This window comes from Microcaecilia unicolor, chromosome 3, assembly GCF_901765095.1.
Source record: "Microcaecilia unicolor chromosome 3, aMicUni1.1, whole genome shotgun sequence".
Lineage (NCBI taxonomy): Eukaryota > Metazoa > Chordata > Amphibia > Gymnophiona > Siphonopidae > Microcaecilia > Microcaecilia unicolor.
This window is the reverse complement of record NC_044033.1, coordinates 338,916,396-338,933,529: the sequence shown is the minus strand read 5'-3', so window position 1 is coordinate 338,933,529 and position 17,134 is coordinate 338,916,396.

Sequence of the window (17,134 nt, the reverse complement as noted above, 5' to 3'; positions counted from 1 at the left end):
GTGTTTTGGTACATACCAAACAATTCTCCATAATATAAAAGCTATTATAAAAAAAATTGCCCTGCAGTATAAATCAGTGACAAGACAGAATGTACTTATACTTGTGCCGTGTGTACATGTTCCCAGCGGTGTAGCAGGTGCAGAGTTGTGATGTTAGAAAATACACACAAGAACATAAGCGTTACCATACAGTACTAGGAGAGACCAAAGGTCCATCAAGCCCATTATCCTGTTTCCAACAGTGGCCAATCCAGGTCAGAGGTACCTGGCAAGATCCAAAAAAAGTAAAACAGATTTTATGCTGCTTATCCTAGAAATAAGCAGTGGATTTTCCCAAGTCCATCTTAATAATGACTTATGGGCTTCTCTTTTAGGAAATTATTCAAACTTTTTAAAAACCTGCTAAGCTAACTGCTTTCACCATTACAGGAGCTGATTCTAGAAGCCTATTTTATAAAGGTACATATGCACCTATACTGCCTTTACAAAATAGGATTTAAATAGGCACATTTCTGTACTTTCCACATAAGTGTCCTGATATAAAACTAGGCGCTGGGAGGCCTGTAAAAGCACAAATACACTTTTTGAGATGAGCATGACTGACAGAGTTACCAGCACACAAACCTAGCAAACTATCTATGTACATACAGTGTATAGACAAATACTGATATATTAGAGCTTAATAAACAAAATATAGAAACAGAGAAAATGGTGGCAAATAAAGGCCATATGGCCTATCAAGTCTGCCCATCCATGCCAACTACTAATCTCTACAATCCCTTCTACTCCCTTAGAGATTCTCTGTTTTTGTTTCAAGCTTTCTTAGACACAATCCTTGTCTCCACCACCTCTGCTGGGATGCCATTCCATGCATCCTCCACACTTTCCATAAAGAAGTATTTCCCTTTTCACTTTCATCCTATGCTCCCTCATTCCAGCGCTTCCTTTCAATTCAAAATGGCTGCCTTCCGTGCATTTACAGTATGCCATTGGGGTATTTTAAATATCTCTATCATATCTCCCCTCTCCCGCTTTTCATCCATAGTACACATATTGTGATATTTAAGTCTGTCACCATATGTTTTATGACGACCACTGACCATTTTAGCAGCCACCCTCTGAACCCACTCCATCTTGTTTATGTCTTTCTGAAAATGTGGTCTCCAAAATTGTACACAGTACTCGAAATGAGGTCTCACCAGGGACTTATACTGAAGCACTAACACTTCTTTTTTCCTGCTGATTTATCTCTCCCTATGCACTCAAGCATCCTTCTGTTTTTGTCATCACCTTTTCTACCTGTTTGGCTACCTTAAGATCGTAAGATATGATCACATCCACATACTACTATTTTGCTTATGTAAGTGCGTTATCCTCATGCAATACCACTCTCTTGGATTTTTGAAGCCCAAATTCATGACTCTATATTTTCGGCATTTAACCTTAGCTGCCAAATTCTAGATCTCTCATGTTATCTACAACTTCCAATGTGTCTACACTTTTGCAGATTTTGGTACCATCCACAAGGAAGCAAACCCAATCTAACAGGCCTTCCACATTACTGCGCACAAAAATGTTAAAAAGAACTATACCAGGAACCTACCATTGTACCACACCACCAATAATGCTTTTTTCCTTAGAGTGAGCTCCATTTACTACTATCTTTTGTCACCTCCCACTCAACCAATTTCTAACCCAGTCCAGTCACTTTAGGGCCCATAATAAGGATGCTCAGTCTATTTATAAGTCACCTATGTGGAACCATGTCAAAGGCTTTGCATAAATCTAACACCATTTCTAGTGCTTTCTAGTGGCATAGCAATATTGGGACATGGGGGCCTGGGCCCCTCCCAAAATTTCCTCTGGGCCTCTGGTTTTGCTGGTGGGGGTCCCTAACTGGCACTGGACAACGCTTCAGCTGGCGGGGGTTGGGGACCCCGCCAGCCAAGGTATTTGCTGTGGCAGTAGGTGGGGAGCGACAGGGCGGCAGGGGGGGTGGCGAGGCGGCAAACTAAAATGTGCCCCCCATCTCAGTCTCTGGCCCCCTCCCACCAGGAGGTCTGGCTATGCCCCTGGTGCTTTCGCTCAATCCAACTCTTTGTGTCACCAAAAAGAAATTAATCAAATTTGTCTGACAAGACCAGCCTTTAATAAAACCATGCTGCCTCGGATCCTGCAAACCATTGGATTCCATTCAATTCACTATCCTCTGTTTAGCAGCATTTCCATTAATTTCTTCACCACAGAGATCTGACTAACCAGCATGTAGTTTCCCAGCCCCCTTCTTATTTCCAAAGGCATGCAAATAATCCAGCAGAGATTTTTTTAATAGATCATTTGTTATTCAGTAATTGAAAATTACAAAGTAGCATCAATATTATAATATTTAATTTAATTTAGGCATTTATAGTCCGCTTAACCTTGTAGTTCCTAGGTGGATGACAAATCCAATTAAGGAGAACAATTGTACATTGAAACTCAATTAAGCCATAATTCATTACAATGAAAACAAGGTAAACATTGGTACATAGAATATAAGGTAAATGTTGGTGCATAAGACATAAATGAAAAACAGTATAATTAAGACTAAGGGCCTTGTTTACTAAGCTGCCCTGTAGGCATGCTAGCATTTTTAGCGTGTGCTAAAAATCAGCACACCAGAGACAGCCATATGGGTGTCTCTAGCGTTAACGCACACTGAGACGGCACTATCTAAAGTCTGCAATGACCTGTTCCTTGCCAAATCCAAAGGTCACTACTCCATCCTCATCCTCCTCGACCTATCCGCCGCTTTGGACACTGTCAATCACAATTTACTTCTTGCCACACTGTCCTCATTTGGGTTCCAGGGCTCTGTCCTCTCCTGGTTCTCCTCTTATCTCTCCCACCGTACCTTCAGAGTACATTCTCTTGGTTCTTCCTCCACCCCCATCCCGCTCCCTGTTGGAATTCCTCAGGGATCCGTCCTTGGACCCCTTCTTTTTTCAATCTACACCTCTTCCCTGGGCTCCCTGATCTCATCTCATGGTTTCCAATACCATCTTTATGATGACGACACCCAGCCTTACCTCTCCACACCAGACATCACTGCGGAAACCCAGGCCAAAGTATCGGCCTGCTTATCCGACATTGCTGCCTGGATGTCCAACCGCCACCTGAAACTGAACATGGCCAAGACCAAGCTTATTGTCTTCCCACCCAAACCCACTTCTCCTCTCTCTCCACTCTCTATCTCAGTTGATAACACCCTCATCGTCCCCGTCTCATCTGCCCGCAACCTCGGAGTCATCTTCGACTCCTCCCTCTCCTTCTCTGCGCATATCCAGCAGATAGCCAAGACTTGTCGCTTCTTCCTCTACAACATTAGCAAAATTCGCCCTTTCCTCTCCGAGCACACCACCCGAACTCTCAATCACTCTCTCATTACCTCTCACCTTGACTACTGCAACCTACTCCTTACTGGCCTCCCACTTAGCCATTTATCCCCCCTTCAGTCCGTTCAGAACTCTGCTGCACGTCTTATCTTCCGGCTGGACCGATATAGTCATATCACCCCTCTACTCAAGTCACTTCACTGGCTTCCGATCAGGTACCGCATACAGTTCAAGCTTCTCCTACTAACCTTCAAATGCACTCGATCTGCAGCCCCTCCCTACCTCTCTACTCTCATCTCCCCTTACGTTCCTACCCACAACCTCCACTCTCAAGACAAATCCATCCTTTCAGTACCCTTCTCCTCCACCACCAACTCCAGGCTCCGCCCTTTCTGCCTCGCCTCACCCCATGCTTGGAATAAACTCCCTGAGCCCATACGCCAGGCCCCCTCCCTGCCCATTTTCAAATCCTTGCTCAAAGCCCACTTCTTCAATGTCGCCTTTGGCACCTAACCACCATACCTCTACTCAGGAAATCTAGACTGCCACAACTTGACATTTCGTCCTTTAGATTGTAAGCTCCTTGAGCAGGGACTGTCCTTCTTTGTTAAACTGTACAGCGCTGCGTAACCCTAGTAGCACTCTAGAAATGTTAAGTAGTAGTAGTAGTAGTAATTTTTACCAAGCGCTAACATCGCTAGTGTACCTTAGTAATCAGGGCCCTAAGTATGTGTGTTTTGAAACCACGTAGCTAAAGGCAGTTCTGAGGTTAGTGTGGAAATTTCTGTCATTATTTGGATATGATTGTCTGAAATCTTATATTAAGACCTTTGGGAAGTCTTTGAGTGTGATTTCTATGTTCCTGTGGTTTCTAATATATAGATAAGCCCTGAATAAGGAGGTCCAAGAAAAGAAATATTTATAGTGAAGGAGAATAATTCATAACAACATATCAGCTTTTATAGATGTGCTGTCTGGTATAGCACAGAGTTCTGCATTGTTGGCCACTGTTTTAAATATTTAAAAATATTTTTCTAAGTTAATTGTGTACTTTGTCGGGTGCTTTGGGTTTGCCAATATAGAATTTATGCAGATGACATCAGGATGATATTCAGCAAATGGCATCCAAATTTGGGTGCCAATAAAAATGCACACTGAGCGTTATTCTATAAACGGAATGCCGAGTTGGGCACTGTTTATAGAATAGCGTGTAGCGACAGCATCCACACCCATCTTTGGGCACAAGGATTTAAACCAGGTGCAAATCCTCACATGGATCCCTCCCATTTCTATAATATTGCATACATCTTTAGTGAATACCTCGCCCTGCCCATTCTCCTTCAATGGTCACGCCCCCTTTTCAGTTGCATGCTAAAAGATTTGTGTACACATCTTTATAGAATAGAACTTACCAAGATGCATGCGCAAATCCAAATAGCTGCCAATTAGCACCAGTAACTGATTATTAGCACACAATTATTGATGTAAATTGGCTCGTTACTGGAGAACCCTGTGGTACCCCACACATCCATGAGGTTGATAGCTAGTAGGATAGATATTTTTACAATGTAGGATCTGGTCTTTAGGATGCCATTGAACCATGTGGCCACTGTACTGCTGATTCCCATGTAATCTACAAGGGCCATTAGTGTTGCATTAGTGTTGCATGGTCTTCTAGATCGAACACACTTGACATATCGAATTGTAGTAATAATATATTCTGACCTTGACTTCTTAAGCTTCTGAACTTCGTTATCAGTGTGGTTACAACCGTTTCAGTACTGTGTTGTGGTCTGAATACTTACTGGGATTTATGGAGGATAGAGAATTTTGCCATGTATTTCATTAGTTGTTGTGCTACCAGACCCTCCATCATTTTGGTCAGTAGCAGCATTGAGACCACTGATCTTGCTAGTTGTGTTCTTGGGGATTGGTGTTAGTACAATTTTGCCTTTCTCTTTTGGGAATTGTATGTGATGTGCTTGGTGAGGCATTCGATGAACCAAACTGGTGGGTTTTTCATCATATAGATGGGGCATTTATCTAGCAGACAGTTTGCATGTGTGCATTTTTTCAGTAGTGCCTTTACTGTGTTTGTTTTGGGTGGTTTGAATGATGACCAGATTCTGTCTGCCATGGTGTGGTTGTTGTTGGTTTCACATTTTTGTAAGAAGTCTGCAATGGATGTTTGTGGTATCACGAGGTTAGATCTTGTCTTTGCTATTTTTTGTTCAAAATATTGTGCGAGCTCATTGTTTGTAGGTGGTGTTCAGTTGATGCCAGTACCTCCTGGGTTGTTTTTTATTTCTTGTTTTCGTTTTAAGTGGTGCTATTTTGTTCAGTGTGTTTTTGTTTCTTTCATCTCAATTCCTCATGAAGTGGATGTCATTTGGTGCTATGTTACTAAGTTCATTCATCGCTGTTATCCAGCAGTTGTGGTTGTCCACCTTCCCTCTGGTCATGAATGTGTGTGGTGATCTTGGTTCTCTGTTCTTTTTCCATTGTAATGTGAAAGTGAGCTTGCTGTGGTCTGACTATAATACCTTTTCCCATTTGTGCTTTTCTAATGTGTGGTTGTTGTTTGCTGAGAGCCTGTGGGTTAATATGTCCAATAGGTGGCATCTTGTGTGTTGTGAAGTTCCATTGATTTAGGAAGTTCATTAGTTTTAGTGTGTCATTCTGTTGATCTAGGTGCAGATTGATATCTCCAATTAGTAGGACATTTTGTTGATTTGTACAGGTGTTTAATACAAAGTCCATGAAATCGTCTTGGGCATTTGTCCAGCTTCCTGGGGGTCGATAGAACAGAATGATACATAACTGACCTGCAAGTGTTGTGTTGGTGATTTTGCATGCCAGAATTTCAACTGCTGAGGATATGTTTGGCAACAGGCTCTATTATTGCGACTCAGTCCTAGTTGTTCCATTTCTATCCAAACTCTCAGCAATGCTGTCTTGTTGACTGCCGATCACGCATTTATATAACCTATGGGTATTGTGTCATAAGTATCATAATCTATTTAGGTGTATTTAACATTCTGTAATTGTCTGTGTGGTCTGTCTGTTGTAAGATTGTGGTCTTGTTGAATGGTGATCTGGCTTGGCTTTTTGTGTTGGCTGTTGGTTTTATCTCTTTTTGTTGTGAGGGTTGTATTTAGGCTTTTCCAGTTGATGATGGGATCCTCGTTTATCGGTGATGCATATAGGGATTTTGTTCCATTCATTAGGTGATGCCGTTAGTATCCCAGTTATCCATATTATTATCATGTAATAAAAAACCCATGTTCTCATGTTGCGTGTATGCCTTTGTTACCTTCCAGTGCGATGGCGGCAGGCTCAACTTCAGGACCTGGGCCCAACTTGCCTGTGGTACTCCTCCCACTGCAGTCACAATTTTGAGCAGATTTGGGTTGAATGTTCTTCATTTAAAGATAAAATATATAGCTGGCATTGCTATATACATAACTTTTTTATGTTATGGAAGGGCTGTGTGGGGGAATTATCCACATTTATTAATTGCCTTAACACCTGTGATGAGAATCTGGTTTTTACAGGGAATTTTTCTGAGAGCAAGATCTGTTTGTTGGATGTGGAAATGGTGCAATTATAGCCCATGGATTTCAAATCAAAGTTTTTGTGAAACCTACTGATAGGAACACATTGTTGACATACAGCAGTTGTCACCCTAAAAAAATAAAAGACACTTTGTCCTTTTCACAGTTATTGAGAGTGAGATGTAATTGCATCTTTGTCAAGTTTCAAAAATCAGGAAAAGATATGAAGAAGAATTTTGAACAAAGAGGTTACCCAAGGATTATTTTGCATAAAGCTTATAAGAGGGCAAAATATTATAACAGTGATTTGTTGTTTATGAATAAAGAGAAAAGACTGAGGGTTTAAAAGTGCAGACATGTCTTGCAATTTTCCAACAAGGGTTTTGAAGTGGCTAATATCATCAAAAAAACATTGGGTTAGCACAACTGCATCCAATTTTTATGATTGACATATAATAAATTTATGTCTGGTCAATTCACTTTTAGTTTTTATCATTTTATATTTATATGATTGTTGTATTTATGTAATTATTGCATAATAGATATATATATTTTAGCTATTATTTTTTTTATTCTTTGTGACACTAGGGGCTCATTTTCAAAGCACTTAAGTTCCATAGGTTATTATGAGGGGCATTTTCGATAGTGCATCTAAGTCAGATTTTGGATGTTTTTCACTAAATGTACCAAATCCGAATAGAAAATATATCATTTTTGAAAAAAGAAAAATGTCTATTTTTTTTAAAAAACATACCATTTCAAACAAAGCTTTGTGCGTCTATCTTTTTAAAGCCATTTTTGAAAAAAAAAAAAAATGCAAAAGTTAAAAACACACACAATCAAGCCATTGGGATGAAGGCGAGGCCAGAAAGTTTGGTAGACAGGCCCTCCAGACATCCCAGAACAGCAATGGGGCACCCTAGGGACTTCATATAAATGCTGTGGACTTCATATAAATGCTCCCAGGTACCCATCTCACCATTGCTCCCTTGTCTGCTGAGCCCTCCAAAACCCATTACCCCCAACTGTACACCACTACTTAGTCCTTAGTGGTGCTCATGATCTAGTGCAGGGGGTAACGATACGAGGGCCGCTTGATAACAGTGATCATAATATGATCGGTTTTGATATTGGCATTGAAGGAAGTGAAACTAGGAAATCAAGTACGCTAGCGTTTAACTATAGAAAAGGTGATTACGACAAAATGAGAAAAATGGTGAAAAAAAGACTGAAAGGAGCAGCTCGCAGAGTAAAAAACTTGCATCAGGCGTGGATGCTGTTTAAAAACACCATCCTGGAGGTTCAGGACAAATATATTCCACGTATTAGAAAAAAGGGAAAAAAGACTAAACGTCAGCCGGCGTGGCTAAACAGTAAGATAAAGGAAATCATTAGAGCCAAAAAACAATCCTTCACAAAGTGGAGAAGAGAACCAACTGAAAGAAACAGGATAGATCATAAGGAATGCCAAGCCAAATGCAAAGCGGAGATAAGGAGGGCAAAAAAGGACTTTGAGAAGAAATTAGCGTTGGAAGCAAAAATACATAGTAAAAATTTTTTTAGATACATTAAAAGCAGGAAACCGGCCAAAGAGTCGGTTGGGCCGCTGGACGAAAATGGTGTTAAAGGGGCGATCAAGGAGGACAAAGCCGTAGCGGAGAAATTAAATGAATTCTTTGCTTCGGTCTTCACCGAGGAGGATTTGGGGGGGACACCGGTGCCGGAAACAATATTTGAAGCGGGGGAGTCGGAGAAACTAAACAAATTCTCTGTAACCTTGGAGGATGTAATGGGTCAGTTCAGCAAGCTGAAGAGTAGTAAATCACCGGGACCTGATGGTATTCATCCCAGAGTATTAATAGAACTAAAAAATGAACTTGCGGAGCTACTGTTAGAAATATGCAATCTGTCCCTAAAATCGAGTGTAGTACCGGAAGACTGGAGGGTAGCCAATGTTACTCCGATTTTTAAGAAAGGTTCCAGAGGAGATCCGGGAAATTATAGACTGGTGAGTCTGACGTCGGTGCCGGGCAAGATGGTGGAGGCTATTATTAAGAATAAAATTGCAGAGCATATACAAAAACATGGACTGATGAGACAAAGTCAGCACGGATTTAGTGAAGGGAAGTCTTGCCTCACCAATCTAATGCATTTTTTTGAGGGGGTAAGCAAACATGTGGACAATGGGGAGCCAGTTGATATTGTATATCTGGATTTTCAGAAGGCGTTTGACAAAGTGCCGCACGAAAGACTCCTGAAGAAATTGCAGAGTCATGGAATCGGAGGTAGGGTACTATTATGGATTAAGAACTGGTTGAAAGATAGGAAGCAGAGAGTAGGATTGCGTGGCCAGTATTCTCAGTGGAGGAGGGTAGTTAGTGGGGTCCCGCAGGGGTCTGTGCTGGGTCCGTTGCTTTTTAATGTATTTATAAATGACCTAGAGATGGGAATAACTAGTGAGGTAATTAAATTCGCCGATGACACAAAATTATTCAGGGTCGTCAAGTCGCAGGAGGAATGTGAACGATTACAGGAGGACCTTGCGAGACTGGGAGAATGGGCGTGCAAGTGGCAGATGAAGTTCAATGTTGACAAGTGTAAAGTGATGCATGTGGGTAAGAGGAACCCGAATTATAGCTACGTCTTGCAAAGTTCCACGTTAGGAGTTACGGATCAAGAAAGGGATCTGGGTGTCGTCGTCGATGATACGCTGAAACCTTCTGCTCAGTGTGCTGCTGCGGCTAGGAAAGCGAATAGAATGTTGGGTGTTATTAGGAAGGGTAGGGAGTCCAGGTGTGCGGATGTTATAATGCCGTTGTATCGCTCCATGGTGCGACCGCACCTGGAGTATTGTGTTCAGTACTGGTCTCCGTATCTCAAAAAAGATATAGTAGAATTGGAAAAGGTACAGCGAAGGGCGACGAAAATGATAGTGGGGATGGGACGACTTTCCTATGAAGAGAGGTTGAGAAGGCTAGGGCTTTTCAGCTTGGAGAAGAGACGGCTGAGGGGAGATATGATAGAAGTGTATAAAATAATGAGTGGAATGGATCGGGTGGATGTGAAGCGACTGTTCACGCTATCCAAAAATACTAGGACTAGAGGGCATGAGTTGAAGCTACAGTGTGGTAAATTTAAAACGAATCGGAGAAAAGTTTTCTTCACCCAACGTGTAATTAGACTCTGGAATTCGTTGCCGGAGAACGTGGTACGGGCGGTTAGCTTGACGGAGTTTAAAAAGGGGTTAGATAGATTCCTAAAGGACAAGTCCATAGACCGCTATTAAATGGACTTGGAAAAATTCCGCATTTTTAGGTATAACTTGTCTGGAATGTTTTTACGTTTAGGGAGCGTGCCAGGTGCCCTTGACCTGGATTGGCCACTGTCGGTGACAGGATGCTGGGCTAGATGGACCTTTGGTCTTTCCCAGTATGGCACTACTTATGTACTTATGTACACCTAATGACTGAAGGCAGCACCTATATATGGGTACAGTGGGTTTCTGGTGAGTTTTGGAGCGCTCACAGTTTCCACCACAAGTTTAGCAGATAGGGGTAGGTATGGTGGGCCTGGGCCCACTTGTCTACTGTGCAGTGCACCCATTACTACACTACTCCAGGGACCTGCATGCTGCTCTAATGGACCTGGTATTACATCTGAGGCTGTCACAGAGGCTGAGAAGTACTATTTTATTCACATTTTTTGGTGGTGGGAGGGGGGGGGGGGGGGGGGGTCAGTGACCACTGGGGGAGTAAGGGGGGGTCACCCCTGAATCTCTCCAGTAGTCATCTGGTCATTTAGGGCACCTTTTTTTTGTCTTATTCATTAGAAAAACAGGTCTAGACCAAAACATTGAAGTTTTCGTCCTAGGCGTTTTGGTTTTGTTGCATTATGGCATATCCAAGTGTTACACTCCAATTATATTCTCTGAGGTGAATGCAAAATTTTGATATATAATGAATTTCTTATATAAAGTAGCCTCAATAGCCCAGGGAACCATATTATTTAGGACTCCACTGAATTGGCCAGCATCATAGGCTCCTCCTCTTTTCAGAAAAAACCACCGATATCAAAAAACTCCCTATCTTAGGGGAGAAAAAGATCATGTGGATAAAAAACGGAAAAGAGGGGTATTTTATCGAAATATCAATAAGAATGCACCACACCTCAACGAGTATTAATGGAAGTAAAGGAAATATATTTACTTCATAAACCTTGTTATTAAGAGAACTGAGAACAATATATCAAACTGAAACCAATGTATTTCGGAGCTACAAATATTTTTCACTCTGAGGTGAACTAGCTGTGTATAAATATATTAAACAGGTTACTTATCTTTAAGGCAGAATATAATAGCCCTTTTAAAAGTTCAACCCATCTGGTTCATCTTTGTATAATGCTCTCGAACATCGATCGTTAGTATCCTGTTTGTATAGTTGTCAGTCTCTAGTTGTTTCGGTATTGAAGTCAAAAAGTGTAAGCGTGGGTAATACTTAAAAAGTATTAAATTTCGCTATGTCTATCCAGTTTTCTCGACAGCCAAGGCCCCACTGTTTCGCAATCTTCATCAGGAGAAGTTTCAAAAATAATAGAAATTAAATTCCTTTCTATCCATCGCGAACAATGATTCAAAACATGGCGCCTGTTGATATAGGACGCCAGTGCTTAAACTCCACCCCCTTAGAGTAGCGTCACTATTTGTTTAGTCCAATCAGCAGTCTGAGTTTTAATCTTCAATTTAGCATATCACTAAATTCAACCATTTTTGAAGCCTTAATATCGATTATTTATCAAAAACGATTTATACTGTTAATAAACGAGACTAGGCTTAGCTGAATACAAAAAATCAGAATATGTATATACACGAGATGAAAGTTATCTTAATGTTCAATGAAATTCATGCTTTTAAATATATCACATACCGTATGTACTCGCCAATTATCAATTGGTAGATATTTTGCAGATAATGAAGAGGATATATTTAGCCATAGGAAACCTTACGCATTTCAATAAAATGCTTCCCATTCAATAGGACCATTAAGGCCATTAGGGTGTACAGTTCGCAGATGATAAATCCATTTCTGTTCTTTCTGATGTAAAACTCACGAAATATCACCCCTTCTATCATTGTTTGCAAGTTGTTCAATTATTAAACATTTTAATTGGTTGAATTCATGATCATTATCTATACAGTGTTTAGACAAGGGCATATGCATTTTTTTGGATGGGAATTACATAGTGCCTCCTTAGTTGAATACTGCAAATCAGAGATTATTCCTCGAGGTTTACGTATGCAGCGAGGTCCGAAGTTATTCCCGGAAGATGAGATATTTGTCAATAGTTGGAACAGTATATTAAATCAATGCTCTCTAGACTTGATGTTACTTCTCATCCAGACATTACAACAGAGAATAAACATTGAAAAACCAATATTGGAAGAAAAAAAGGGGCATATTTTTTCCCAGGAGGGATTGGATAGATCCCTAGAGGAATTTAATATGAAAATAGATAAATTCAATAAAGATTTACAACAAGTTAAATACAAGAAAATGATTCGAGACAAAAAAGATTACTCAGATGGATATGTATATATATGGATGAAAAATCAAGGCACACAAGATACTAGTGATATCGACAAACCTCAGAGTGAACTTTCTTCTAGTGTTTCAAGTGGGGAAGATGATTCAAAATCGGGGCCGACATATTTAAGAACAAGAGGACGGGGAAGAGGCACCCGGAGAAATCGAGGACGAGCAACAGTAACATTCGAGCCATCCAGACCACGAGGAAGACCCCGCAAGAGGGAAGACTCCCTGTAATAAATTTATCTAATAAAAGTCTTTCCCATATACAATTGCAAGTACTCAGCAAAGGGTTATCGTTTGTTCCGACCACTATATATGATCCTTTCCAAACAAGGGTCAATATAGCTAAATTTATTAGATCTTTACGTCTAAAAGTGTTTTTTGGAAATAATGATATGCAACATAAAGGATATTCCACTGTCTATCAAAAAAGTATATGGTCCCCTCCTGGGAACATAGATCCAGTGATAGACACGTTTTATAGACATATCATCAAAGACTTGGAACAAATGGAACAACATCATGCCCATTATCATCATAATGTTTCCAAAGAAGAAAGAGAAGCAATTCAGTCCTTAGCTAATGATTCAGAAATTGTCATCCGTCGTGCTGATAAGGGTGGTGCTATTGTCATCCTTCAGAAAAAAGATTATATTAATGAAGCCTATCGGCAACTGAATGATATAAAAACATATTGTAGGCTGGATAAAGATCCTACTGACAATCTTCTAGCTGAGATACTAGAAATCACTACCGAAGCATTTCAAGCGGGTTTTCTCATTAGGAATGAAATGAATTATTTAAATCATAAGAACGCTAAAATTCCTATTTTTTACCTTCTTCCTAAAATTCATAAAACCCTTATAAAACCACCAGGTAGACCAATAGTGTCAGCTTGTGATTCTTTATTAGAAAGATCATGTAAATATATAGATGGCTTTTTGGCACCACTTGTTGTCAATGTTAAATCTTATATTAAAGACACAACGCACTTTTTGAAAAAACTTGAATCTTTACCAATTCAAACCAATGTAGGATATTTAGTGACGCTGGATGTCCAGTCACTATACACAGCGATACCCCAAAGTGAGGCAATACATATAATAGAACAATTTCTAGAACAACGTCCTAGACCAGTAACGGTCCCCACTGAATTTCTATTGAAGTTATTAAAGTTATCCTTACTTAATAATCATTTTTTATTTAATGGTGAACTTTTTTTACAACTATCGGGCATTGCTATGGGAGCAGCTTTTGCTCCGTCAGTGGCCAATTTGTTCATGGCTCATTTAGAGGAAAACGTGATCTATAAACTTCCCAGATTTCAATTTACTAAATGTTGGTGGAGATTTATTGATGATATTTTCATCATATGGAATTCTTCTCTAGAAATGTTAGATTTATTTTTGACAGATCTGAATGCATGTCATCCTACCATCAAGTTTCAACATACAGTTCACACTAATGAGATTAGTTTTCTTGATGTAATGATTTACAAGAACAATAACAAATTTGAAACTGATGTATTTACGAAACCTACAGATCGAAACTCATTACTACTTTATGATAGCATGCATCCTATTCACATTAAAAACAACCTTCCATTCGCCCAGTTTTTAAGATACAGACGTATCTGTGATTCTTCACAGAAATATAAACGATCAGCTGTTTGTTTAAAAGATAAACTGACCGAAAGAGGATATCCTCACAAAATTGTGAAACATGCATTCAAGAGAGCTCTGTACAACCATCGTGAAAATTTGTTAGAACCAGAAATTCAGTCAAAACGAAAAGAAGGAGATCAAAAAGCAGTATGTACGATGCAATATACAGCGATGGCACCTAAGGTGGCTAAGATCATACGTAGAAATTGGAATATTTTATCCACTCATGATGTGTTCGCTGAACAACAATGTATGATATCATATTCAAGACGTGCTAATTTGTCAGATGTTTTATGCCATTCGGATGTTAGAACTGATTTTTGTAGGAAAGATGACATACCGGGACACAAGAAATGTGGAGAATGTATAATGTGTTCAGTGATGGAAGAAACTAATAAATTTTAGGACACAGTAAAACAAGATTGGATCTATCTAAAAGGAATGACAACTTGCAAATCCAAAGCAGTGGTATACTTGATCATATGCCCTTGTGGATTGCGATATATAGGTCAGACGAAACGTATGTTTAAAATCAGACTCTCGGAACATAAGCATGCTATTCAATCCAAAAAAATGCATATGCCCTTGTCTAAACACTGTATAGATAATGATCATGAATTCAACCAATTAAAATGTTTAATAATTGAACAACTTGCAAACAATGATAGAAGGGGTGATATTTCGCGAGTTTTACATCAGAAAGAACAGAAATGGATTTATCATCTGCGAACTGTACACCCTAATGGCCTTAATGGTCCTATTGAATGGGAAGCATTTTATTGAAATGCGTAAGGTTTCCTATGGCTAAATATATCCTCTTCATTATCTGCAAAATATCTACCAATTGATAATTGGCGAGTACATACGGTATGTGATATATTTAAAAGCATGAATTTCATTGAACATTAAGATAACTTTCATCTCGTGTATATACATATTCTGATTTTTTGTATTCAGCTAAGCCTAGTCTCGTTTATTAACAGTATAAATCGTTTTTGATAAATAATCGATATTAAGGCTTCAAAAATGGTTGAATTTAGTGATATGCTAAATTGAAGATTAAAACTCAGACTGCTGATTGGACTAAACAAATAGTGACGCTACTCTAAGGGGGTGGAGTTTAAGCACTGGCGTCCTATATCAACAGGCGCCATGTTTTGAATCATTGTTCGCGATGGATAGAAAGGAATTTAATTTCTATTATTTTTGAAACTTCTCCTGATGAAGATTGCGAAACAGTGGGGCCTTGGCTGTCGAGAAAACTGGATAGACATAGCGAAATTTAATACTTTTTAAGTATTACCCACGCTTACACTTTTTGACTTCAATACCGAAACAACTAGAGACTGACAACTATACAAACAGGATACTAACGATCGATGTTCGAGAGCATTATACAAAGATGAACCAGATGGGTTGAACTTTTAAAAGGGCTATTATATTCTGCCTTAAAGATAAGTAACCTGTTTAATATATTTATACACAGCTAGTTCACCTCAGAGTGAAAAATATTTGTAGCTCCGAAATACATTGGTTTCAGTTTGATATATTGTTCTCAGTTCTCTTAATAACAAGGTTTATGAAGTAAATATATTTCCTTTACTTCCATTAATACTCGTTGAGGTGTGGTGCATTCTTATTGATATTTCGATAAAATACCCCTCTTTTCCGTTTTTTATCCACATGATCTTTTTCTCCCCTAAGATAGGGAGTTTTTTGATATCGGTGGTTTTTTCTGAAAAGAGGAGGAGCCTATGATGCTGGCCAATTCAGTGGAGTCCTAAATAATATGGTTCCCTGGGCTATTGAGGCTACTTTATATAAGAAATTCATTATATATCAAAATTTTGCATTCACCTCAGAGAATATAATTGGAGTGTTATACATATTTTTTTGATTTTCTATATATTACACTCCTGACACTTTGTGATTTTTCTATATCCAAGTGTTAGATATAACCTAAGCCAGCCCTAATTCAGCCTTTGAAATGCCCCCCCAACATACCCCCTTGTGATTTGGATGCACTGCAGATGAAATGCATAGAGGTCTGCAAAATAGGTTTTGAAAATACTGACGTGGATGTTTTGAGAAGAAATCCGTCCAAATTGTGCTTTATGACACTTTTTGGACGTTATTCTCTTTTGAAAATGAGCCCCTCTGTAAGTCTAACTGCTTTGAAAATATACCTCTGTACCATCTGCTGTTTCGGTTCCAAATTCAAAACTAAGCATTAGATATGACAATTTTACATGATATTTTTTGAATTCTATTAAAATGTATACCACATAGATTTGTACTATTTGAGCAAACAGTTAATAAATACAAGTAAATACAATAATTAATTTTCAAAAGCCATTTACCTGTGTAAATGATTACTTACCTGAGTAATAAGGCTTTCTGAAAACTGCACATCTATATGGGGGTAAGAGTACATGTAGTGTTCCACAAGGTACCTTTTCCACATTTTGGTAAAAGTGTTTGCAGGTGGGTTAATGTGACAAGATGGTGGCTATAGCCAGAAGGATGCTAGGCTGTATAGAAAGAGGTATAACCAGCAGAAGAAAAAAGGTGTTGATGCCCCTGTACAATTCGTTGGTGAGGCCCCACTTGGAGTACTGTATTCAGTTTTGGAGGCCGTATCTCGCTAATGACACCTCCGGCCAAAGAAGAAACATAATGCTTAACTTGACAATATGCAAACCTATGCCCCCAATGAATACGTTTTTAGAGATCCTCAAAAAGAATGTACATCCTTTCTAAAACCTGCCTCCAAACCTGCATCTGTACAGCAGAAATGATGTGCCCCCCTCTTTAAAAAGACGTTTATATGATCAGTTATTTGGCTTCACAAACTGGAAAAAGGGATCTTACAGGTTAAAAGGCAAATATTTCTTCTCAAGTTAACACATCGATGCTTTCTGTAGTACCCTAACCTCCTTTAGCATTTCTCAGACATA